The sequence below is a fragment of the Pinus tabuliformis genome, chromosome J, assembly GCF_031772625.1.
Source record: "Pinus tabuliformis cultivar Carrire ecotype Pingquan chromosome J, CPIR1, whole genome shotgun sequence".
NCBI lineage: Eukaryota > Viridiplantae > Streptophyta > Pinopsida > Pinales > Pinaceae > Pinus > Pinus tabuliformis.
Window position 1 is genome coordinate 265,828,805 of NC_142295.1, and position 8,574 is coordinate 265,837,378.

Here is an 8,574-nt window from a genome sequence, read left to right on the forward strand (position 1 = left end):
TGATTCATCAAGCATAGCACGAGCCATTTGTTGGATTGTTCTGTTCATTCTTTCCACAACCCCATTTTGCTGAGGAGTTCTAGCTGTAGAGAATTCTCTTCTTATCCCATGTTCTTCGCAGAAATCGAAAAATTCGTTTGAGGTAAACTCCCCACCTCTTTTTGATCTGAGGCACTTAATTTTGTGTCCTGATTCATTTTCAACCAAGGCTTTGAAGGATTTGAATTTTTCGAATGCTTCATCTTTGTGCTTCATAAGCCCTAACCAGACAAACCTTGAGAAATCGTCAATGAATAATATCAAATATTCTTCTCCTCGAGGTGTCCTTTTCCTAAATGGACCACATACATCTATATGGACTAGCTCAAGAGGTATGCTAGATGATCCTTCCTTCTCTGGAAAGTTAGTTCTAGTTTGCTTTCCAAACTGACAAGATTTGCATATAGTGTTGTCTGGAATTTTGATATCTGGAAGACCACGAACTGCCTGATATTTGCATGCTTTCCTTATTTGTGAAAAGCTTAGATGCCCCAACCTCCGATGCCATAGCCAATGTTCATCATCCTTGCTCAAGTAGCATTGTTGTCTTTCCTCAAAGATATATAGATTATTTGGAGTCCCTCTTCCTTTGAGCACTGTTTTACCTGTATCAAGATCGCGAACACAACATCCATTTGATCTAAATATTACCTCTGTTCCTTGATCGCACATCTGACTGACACTCAGAAGATTATGCTTCAATCCATCAACATATAAAACATTTCCTGCTTTGACCTTCTCTTTCAACGGAGCAACACCTTTTCCTTTTATGGCTACAGAGATATCGTTTCCAAAAGAAACTTTCTTCCCCTTTTCTAATGCAGTATATGACTCAAGCTTTTCTTTGTCCCCTGTCATATGCTTCGAACATCCGCTGTCAATGTACCATAGACTTTCTTGACCTTCTGCATAAAAGGCTATCCCACATATTTCTGGTTGCGGTTCCTTTATTCTCCATGTTCTGACATTTGAGGTTTGTTCCTTCTGAGTTGTCTTCCGGAACCTGCTCCTGCATTCAGAGTCTTCATGACCAAAGTTATTACAAATAGAGCATTCAACTTCATTTTCAAGAACCGAAAAGTTGTTATAAGTCCTTTTCATGGTTCCAGTCATTCTCCCTTGCTTTTGAGCTTCTCTAGTCATGATTGTCTTGTAGGCAACACATTGAGCTGCTTTGTGACCGAAGTTATGGCAAGAAAAGCATTGGCCATTAAAGAAACTTCTGCGATAATCAGATCTATCATCCAACCGATTGTAGCTTCTATTCACATTCATTCTTGGAGCAAATTGGGAAGATTTTACCTGTGGCTGATTGTAGCTTCTGTTTGTCCTTAAGGCAGTTTGTCCCCGAATTTCTTGATGGTCTTTATTTGTTCTTGAGGTAAATTGTCCCTGATTCACCTGATGACTTTTATTTGGCCTTTGCTCGCTTCTCCTTGCTGCATCAAGATAACTTTTAGAGGTAGAGGCTTGAGATGCTTCTCCATTATATCCCAGACCTGTATTGATCAGAGGAGATCGCTGCACATTGATAATCTCATCCAAGGTTTCAGATCCTTTAACAAATTTGAGATTAATCACTTTTGTTTTCTCAATCTCCTTTCTAAGACAAACAATCTCACATTCCAATTTTTCAAGATGTTTTTCCTTTTCAGTCAGTTGACATTGTAGAGAATCAATAATAGCACTTTTCTCTTCTAAGCAAACTTTGAGATTATTCATTTCTTCATAAAAGCCATCTACATCTATAGCATCCATGTAGTCTTCATCTTCAAAAGCCATTAAAAGTTTATATCTATTACCTTGTTCATCTTCGTCACTATTTGAAAGACCATCACTATCCTCATGAGTGTAATAGCTTTTCTTCTTTTCATTCTGTTTCTTGTTCCATTTAACAGGTTCCTTTCCCTTGTCATTCTTATCTTTGTGAGGACATTTGGTAGCATAATGACCTACTCTTCCACAAGCAAAACATTTAAAAGGTAACTTACCTCTGAACCTTCTAGAACCCCTTTGAAGATTTCTGACAAAATTTGATTCCTCTTCTTCATCTTCTGGCACGTAACTTGCTTCATAATAATCTTCTTTGCCTGAAGCCTTGAAAGCAGCTTCTCTTCTATCTAATGGACCTCCCTTTCTCATTTCATAAGCAGTTAGAATTCCGTGAAGCTGAGACATAGTAAGAATTCGTAGATTTTCCTTTTCTTCTATTGCAGACACTTTAGATTCAAATTTGGGGGACAATGATCTTAGAACCTTTTCAACCACAATAGCTTCTTTTATTTCTTCACCCAAGTTTTTCATGCAATTAACAATCTCATCTACTCTAAGGAAATAGTTAGCCACACTTTCATCATTATACATCCTGAGAGTCTCATACTTAATCCTGAGAGTTTGAAGTTTAGCACGCTTTACCTGTTCGTCTCCTTCATAGCTCGTGACAATTTTGTCCCATATTTCCTTTGCAGATTTATAGTGCATTACCTTCATGAATTCAGATTGGGATATACACCCCAATAGAGTACTAACTGCTTTCGCATTTGTTTCATATTTCTTTTTCTCGTCTGCATCTGTAGGAGTGGCTGAAGGAAAAGTGTAGCCTGTCTCTACGATGTCCCAAACTTCCGTACCAAGAGATTGAAGATAGGCAGTAACTCTTACTTTCCAATAATTGAAGTTTGTCCCATCAAAAACCGGTGGCCTGATTGATGCTTCTCTCTCGTAGTTGCTCATGATGAACGATCTCCCTTCAAGCGATCAAGCTTCTCTGAAGGACCTGCTCTGATACCAATTGTTGAAAATAATACTGAGAGGGGGGGTGAATCAGTATTATCAGAAAATTTTTTTCATTTTATGCTCAGAAACATATACGCTACTTCAGTTAAGTGAAACAGCGTGTACACGCAACTTTGTCTAAAGCAACCAGCGTATAACAAGAAAACTTATGATTCAGTAGCTTATCTTCAGTAAATGAATCAGGACATTATTAACCATGATAGTAAAATAGGTGCAGTATAACAGAACAGATCATCACACAGAAAGCACATACATGAACACCATGATATAAGGTGGAAACCCAATGTGAATGAAAACCACCTGCTGCAAGTCGTCTCTATCTTTCTTTAATATGAAACTTCAGTTTACAATCTTTTGTACTAGTGCAGCCTTATACCAGTACGCAGGCTACAACCTGCTGAAGGCTTCAACCTTCTCTCGTTCTCCAAACTTTCTTGGAAGGGAGCTCCAACCCCCTTTGTTCTTGTACTAGCTAAGATACTAGTACGTAGGTGCTGGCCTACAATCTTCTTTCCTTCAGGTACCACCTTTCATACATTTTCAGACTGGATATTCCTGAAGCACAACATTACAATCTGAAGACCACAATTCATTCAACTTTCATAGCAGATTACAAAACAACCAATACTCGCATCAACAATCTTTGAATCACTGAACCACTGAAACCTTGTCAAACCCAGTCACCAGAACACAGAGCAGACTACAGAACTCTGCAATAACAGTCAGACCCAGCTGCAACCCAAAAATCAAGCTCCAAAAGATATATGCTACTTCAATGAAGGCAACCCGCGTATACACGCGGTTTTACCGAAGACAACCTCGTACAGATCTAAAAATAATTTTTCATAACTTGCAGCTGTACCAGACATCAGTTATACCCAGAACATAACATTGCCTCAGTATGCAGATCTAGAAATACGCATAATCAACCATATAAAGATAGTTCATTTCAAACCATTTGATCCCGATCTCTCCTTAGATCTTGTTCTCCATCAACCGATGAGATCTCTCCTTAGCTCAGATCAAGCAATACATCATCAACCAATAACCTGCATACTGGATCTAATACTTCATCAGATATTCAAGACTTTTCAGCTACATTTGCCTAATGATCTTCTTCTCCTTATATAGCCTTAGGCCTTGCTCAATACCTCGGGCCAAAACCATAGTAACACAATACCATCAACTTCAAAACTCAGGATCAACACGTCCGTCGAAACACCATTGTCCAAAACCATAGGCACAACTTCCAAGGAATAACCGCCATGGACCAAAGATAAGTTTTCCACATACACGCTCTTTTACTGAAGCCAACCTACGTGTACACGCTACTTGGTATATAGCGAACCTGCGTATACGCGACTTGGTATATAGTGAACCTGCTTGTATACGCGACTTGGTATATAGTGAACCAGCGTGTATGTATATATTTTTCTTCATACTTGTAGACTGATCATCAATTCCTTGCTGCTATCCTTCTGCACTATGATTTGTCATCAGTGTGATTTGCCATCAAGGACAACACTTGTCTCATAATGCCAACAATTCGACTCGACCCTCTTAAGGTTCAGGCAATTATTGACTTGCCTCCACCTTCCAATATACTATAGTTACAGAGACTCCAAGGGAAGGCTAACTTTCTGAGGAGGTTCATTCCCAATTATGCTGAAATAGCTAAAGGATTTACTCGCATATTGAAAAAGGGAATACCCTTCAATTAGGATCAGGTTGCGTAATCTTCCTTTGATTCTCTTAAAGATACCTTGATTAGAGTGTCATTAATGTATTCCTCGAATTATCAAAATGACTATTTCCTGTATCTCATCACTGCAGATACAACCATTGGAATGGTTTTAGTCCAAGAGGAAGATGGGATTGAACATCTGATATATTATTTGAGCCACTATCTCAATGATATATAATTTAAGTGCTCTTACATAGAAAAGTCAGCTCTAGATGCTATTCAAGTTGTACAGAGATTTCGCCACTATATCCTGCTCCAAAAGACCACTATCATTTCGGATTGCAACCCTATGACATATATTTTGTCACATCAATTGCTGGGGGGAAATACTCAAAATGGATTGTCATTTTTCAGGAATTTGATTTGGAATTCATCAAATCCAAATCAAAGAAATCTCTAGTTTTCGCCAAGCTTCTTTGCGACCTTCCCTCGAATACCATTGATTCAACATCAAAACCATCAATTCTAGATGAGTCTCTGTTCCTAATTTTGTCATCTAACCCATGGTATGGAGATATACTAATTTATCTCCAGACCCAAAATTCCTGGCCTAATACCTCTCACTCACAACAGTGACGTATCTGATACCAAGCCAAAGATTATCTAATCATTGGCGACAACCTTTACCATTGTGGTATCGATACGATTTTACAGAGGTTCATCACACATGAGGAAGCTGAGAAATTTTTGAATGATTTCCATTCAGGTGCTTGTGGTGGACACTTATCTGGTTATGCTACTGCATAGATAATTCTACGTGATGGTTACTTCTGGCCTACCATATTCAAAGATTACATTATTGTTGTCAGTACCTGTCATGCAAGCCAAATCTATGACCATAAAGCTAGATTACCACCTACACCACTACATCCTGTCATCATTGTTGGACCATTTCTTAAATGGGGCATTGACTTCATGACATGTAACCCTCACTCGGTTGGGGCATGGGTACATTATAATCACTATTGACTATTTCACAAAATGGGCCGAGGCGATGCCTACATTAAACAACAGTGGTGAGACGGCTGCACTTTTCTTTTTCAACCACTTGGTTGCCCGATTTGGTGTACCACAAGCTATAGTTACATATCATGGGTTACATTTTTGCAATCACATGATGACTGAGTTAACTGCCAAGTTAGGACTTTCACATAATAGTTCTACTCCTTACTATCCACATGCGTGGATAAGTTAAGGCCATCAACAAAGTCCTGAAGCAAATGCTCCAAAGAATGATAGGGGTTCATAAACAAATGGAATTTAATCCTGTACTCTGCTTTGTGGGCATACTGAAGGAATGCAACTGGATTCACACCCTTTCAATTGGTGTATGGTTTGGAGGTAATCTTTCCAATACAATGTGAAATTTCATCTCTTAAACTCACAATTGAGCTATTACCCAACACTTTTGATCAAGAAGCACATTTCTTAGAACTCGTCCATCTGGATGAAACCCATCATGAAGCTGCAATGGCTAATGAAGCACATAAGAAATGAATCAAGGCGCAATACAACAAAAATTTCAAGCCTTGCATTTTCTCAGAAGGAGACCTGGTCTTGATTTATGATCAGGAAGCTGATAAACTAGGAGCAGGCAAATTTGAACCACTATGGATGGGCCCTTATATGGTCAAGTGTGTTTTGGAAAAAGGTGCCTACGAGTTAGTGGATTATGATGGAATTCCATTGTCGCAGCCCCGAAACGAGTTGTATCTCAAACGTTACTATGCTTAATTGAGTGTAGTAAACTCACTGTATATATGCTTTAATTGCATGTGTGTGTCAGCGTGTCTTTTAGAGTTTTTATGTGGTTAAGTAATCTGCTTTGCATTTGTTGCAGATGTCGAAATCTTTGGAACCATTTTTTGGTTATGCCAATGGTGTTAGTCGTAGTATGCAGAACCTATCTTCTGCAGCATGGGCCATTTTCACTCCAAGTGGTGAGTTAGTGAGTTTTCAAGGGATTTGTATTGGTCGTTCTACGAACAATATCATTGAGTATAGCGCATTGATCAAACTTATCTCTGATGCCATTTCACTTGGCATTTGTCGAATCATCATTAGGTTGGACTCACAACTCGTCGTACTACAACTAACAAATGTTTATACCATCCGAAACCCAACAATTCTTCGTATGTTCCTTAGAGTTCATCTTTTGGAAATACATTTTGAGTATATTCAATATCAACATATTTCCAGAAACTTTAACACATTAACTGATTCATTAGCGGACTATGTTTTAAATAGACATTTGTGACACATGTAAAATTAAATTTTCAATTCACATCATTAGTTGAATAGGATTACACATAACCATATATGAAAACTCTGAAATTAAAAATAGATAGATGTTTTAAAAGTTTTTACAAAATTTGTGTCCAAGACATGTTTGGTCATATGACCTAAAAACTCAAAATGCATACAAAAATCATCCTAAGTAGACCTAGTGATGCTCATGATAACAGGTCATAGCCTGAGCTATCATGCATAATAGTCGCATCCAATGGCTAGGAACACCAATAGTATGGCACTATAGCCTCATAGGTAAATCCTCAATCCGGATATCCAGAATACCAAGGGTTAACCCCTCCACATGATCCTGCAACTCTGCCAGTGTCTCAGTCAAATCCAAATCCTGGAGAACTGCCCTCCCGACATTTCTCCGCGCTGGTCCACCTGCCTCCTGTTGATGTCCCATAGGTTGAAAAGCAACAACATTTGTATTCATGAGAACGATTTTAGTTTAGTCTCGGAAACATAAAAAACACAAAAACATGTAGAAACTTAAAAAATAAAAAACATTTGGTCAAAAACAATTTACCTATAGCACCCCATTGAGTGCCCACTGGTAAACTCAACTCTATATCTCCACGAAAATAAATCCTTGTGTATGGATGCTCCTTGATGACAATATGTTGCCAATCAAACCAACTAAAAAATGCAGTGGAAAATATGATTGATGACTAACCATCATGTCTAGCCATCAATTCGACCCACCTCTGCATCCGTGGATCTCTAGGACTAGCTACACCTAGTGTTACATGTTGAGGTTGCATCAATGGAATTCTATCTAAGGTAAAAGAAATTAAGAGTGGCTAAAATTCTTCATCTTACCACTCTTTACCTTTTCCAGCTGCTCTTTCAGTGAAGAAAGTACGACCTCACACCAGTTGAATATAGTTTGTTCAAGACACTCAAGTGCATACTACATGTATGATATGTTCGCCAGATGAAGTGTCACACTGCTTGCCAACTTTGCAATAGTGAAAAGGATTGCTCTCAAAGGAAAATCATGAATATATTTGATGATTATCTTCCCATCTTTGCTAGGCTATGTACCTAGCCGACAAAATTGTCGAACATAGTCCCTCACTGATTCACACCCACGGGAAGAACCTGAATGAGAAATGGGGGTACCACATCCTGATAACCCTGTAAGAAAGTAAAAATCATCGATCATAATAGGGACCACTTTGTCCCTTATGTGAAAAGCCTAATCCATTGGATCCCATGCATGAACTAAGAACTGTAATAGTTCTAATTGTTGCCTCATCCCGGACAACCTGAAGTATTTGAGCAACCCACAGTTTCTGAGGGCCTCAATAGTACCTAGATCAATTAGGGAAACCATATCTTGTTCTTCATGCTCTCTTTCTCGACAAGTAATAGACATTCTGATCCAATGAAATCCTAAAATCAAACCATAAGCTTAGTTAGGATCCATTTCATGCAAAAAAATGGAGAAATTTTGGGCCAAATAGGTGAAACAAATTTGTGAAACTCACCCAGTGCAGCCTAGGCAAGGAGATAGTGCACTTCAGAGCATCCACCCTTCTATTTGGGTGCTATGTAGTGTAGTTTTCAATGTAGAAGGTTGCGCTGATCCCAGGGTGAAATATTCTAACCCTAGGGGCCCTAAAAACCCAAAAAAAATTCCTGAAACTGTAAAATAATGACATGAAAAGAAAGAGGAGGGGTAGATCTTCTACCTGGTC